Genomic DNA, 2,665 nt, shown 5'->3' with positions numbered 1-2,665 from the left:
TCTGAATTCCATTCAGCGGGGACTACGCACGCAAAGTATGCTGAGCCTGTTACTCCGGTGCAGAATATTTCTGTTCTGATGATATCTCAGGATATTGAGGATATTGACAACAATATGAACGGTGATACGGAGGTGTCGGCCACAACTCAGGATATTGAGGATATTGACAATATGCACGGTGATACGGAGGAGTCGGCCACAACTCAAGATATTGGGGATATTGACAAAAATATGAACGGTCATACGGAGGAGTCGGCCACAACTCACGATATTAAGGATATTGACAATATGCACGGTGATACGGAGGAGTCGGCCACAACTCAGGATATTGAGGATATTGACAACAATATGCACGATCATACGGAGGAGTCGGCCACAACTCACGATATTGAGGAGAATATTGACAACATTTCTGACAATATTCACAATATTTCTGATTATACAGTCAATGATATGGAGTGTACTATTTCTGATGAAATATATGATTCGTCTGAGCCAGTGCACCACGTGGAGGAGAAGCAGGAGCAGGAGGTTCGGGAGGATCCGGACTTAAGTAAGTAAATAAGTAAAATTTAAAAAAAATACATGTAGTAGTTTAAGTTGCTTGATGGCAACGAGTAACATTTATTTAATAAGTATGTTGGACTTAAAATTATAACAGCTCCAAGTCTTACAAGTATGTTTGTGACTAATTATATGCGTGTACGTCTGATGCGTGGCTGAACTGACAACTGACTAATCTCTCTCTCTTGCTATCGGCTCTCTCAGAGCCGATTACTGCTCTATCCCGACGAAACGACGAAAACTCGACCGCTTCGTGTCTCTCTCTTTCCTTCGTTTCCTACATACATATAATAACTTCTTAATTCTCCAGACATGTTTACTGAAGACATTCTTAGTACTGAAAGTGGAAAGGACAATTTGAAAACACCGATTTCCCCTAAGGCTTCGCCCCCCGTGCATGGCGGCAAGTGCAAACTATGCGGCAAAAAGATTGGAAGGTTGAGCACCTTGGGAAACCACGTAATGAACCAACATTACACAGCAATAAGAGGTATGGTTTCAAGGAATTCGAAGACAATGCAAGAAATTGCTGCCGTTTTTAAGGAAAAAAAAAGTGACCAGAGGAAACTGGGGTGCCGGCCGAGTATTTGAGGGCGATAGTCATGTGCAGCGATGACTATAAAAAAATTGGGTGCCGCTTGTGGGCCGCCAAGACGGATGCAGAGAAGCTGAAGGACATCAACCAATAACTGTTTCATTTTTTAATTTTAATATTTGATTTGGCTTGAGTAGACTGATCCAGAGAAGCTGAAGGACATCAACCAACAACTGTTTCGTTTTTTAATTTTAATATTTGATTTGAGTAGAAAAACTTGCCTGTTATTCGTAAATGTAACGACTGAAAATAAACTTATTGACAAAAAAGGGAGGAGTATTTATATTGTGTGGGCGCCTTTGGGCCAAGAAATCATCAAAGTTATTCACGTCGCACAGTTTGGGAAAAAACTGGACTGGAGTGGAGTCGACTGGAGGGACTGCAATGACACCTGCCGGCTGGCGGCCTCTTGGAAATTTTAAGCCTCGTTAAGCTTCTGGTCAACCGCCTGGCTGGTCTGCTTGAGCGCTCCATCGAATGGATTATCCTTCGCTCTGGATATACTGGATGCCCTTTTGGATTACAGGACTACCCTCTTTAGCGCCTTTGAATGGATAAACAAAGTGCATGTCCTACATGGATTTCAGCCGTATAGCGCATCATAAAAGGTAAGAAATCAAGCCACAAATTGAATGCCGAACCCAGCAAATGCTTAACCCATGACACCACCAAAAGGGGGAGAGGGAGTAGAGGGGGATGAGTGCCCCCTATTAATCCTAAGTGCTTCCTGTGATTTTATGAAAATTTGTACACGGGGAACAGAGGACTCCAAAGAGTCCTCTCGAGCAGCAATTCAATGTACAAATGACAGGTGGTTGGCTGTGACACAAAACAGCGTAAAGCCAGATGTACCCCCCCCCCCCCTCCCCCACTCTCCTTAACCCTTAACCCTTAACCCTTAATCCCAGAATGGTAGCCAACATTTCGGCCACACCAAGGAGTGTGGTGGCATGGTATTTATCGCAAGTCCTATCCCAAACCAACAAAGCCGATCAACTATTGCAAGTCGCAGCTCTGCCCAGGGAAAGTACGTCACCTGACCTGTGATTCGAAACACAACATCGAAGTGGGCCCTGAACTATCACTTGGAGCCGTTCAGAACTGGCTCTGGAAATCATTCAGTACGAATATCTGGAGAGAGCGGCACAACACAGAGAACGGCAGCAAATATCGAAAGCACAGGGAACATAAAGTAAATAAAAATACAAATACAAAACAAAGCCCATGAACGAATATTTCCTCACAGGTGCTGGAATAAGATGAATCCAACTATTAACAATCCACGTTCCCCATTCACCCGCTCGCGGGGTATTTTCGGATCCATGGGGTCCTTCGTCTTTACCGACCAGCAGCAGCAGCAGCAGCCGGGGCTGCAGGTCCCCCCGAAGGTTCCGCCGACAAGAATGGACTCAATGCGATGCCCTTCCTAGGCCAAATCCACACCAGTCCTCTGCTGTCCCGCCCAATGGGTCCAATAGGTCACGCTCACCCCCCACCTTCCTCCGA

At 45.0% G+C, this 2,665-nt stretch overlaps 1 long non-coding RNA gene across 1 annotated transcript; it reads left to right on the top strand.

The window, feature by feature from the left end:
* Nucleotides 1-513: 513 nt before the first annotated feature.
* Nucleotides 514-1,055, top strand: LOC117194459. The gene is made up of 2 exons (XR_004474829.1): nt 514-553; nt 875-1,055. It is a non-coding gene; the product is annotated as an uncharacterized LOC117194459 (long non-coding RNA).
* Nucleotides 1,056-2,665: the final 1,610 nt, after the last annotated feature.

Source organism: Drosophila miranda (assembly GCF_003369915.1).
Source record: "Drosophila miranda strain MSH22 chromosome Y unlocalized genomic scaffold, D.miranda_PacBio2.1 Contig_Y3_pilon, whole genome shotgun sequence".
Lineage (NCBI taxonomy): Eukaryota > Metazoa > Arthropoda > Insecta > Diptera > Drosophilidae > Drosophila > Drosophila miranda.
This window is presented reverse-complemented; position numbering and strand designations above follow the sequence as displayed.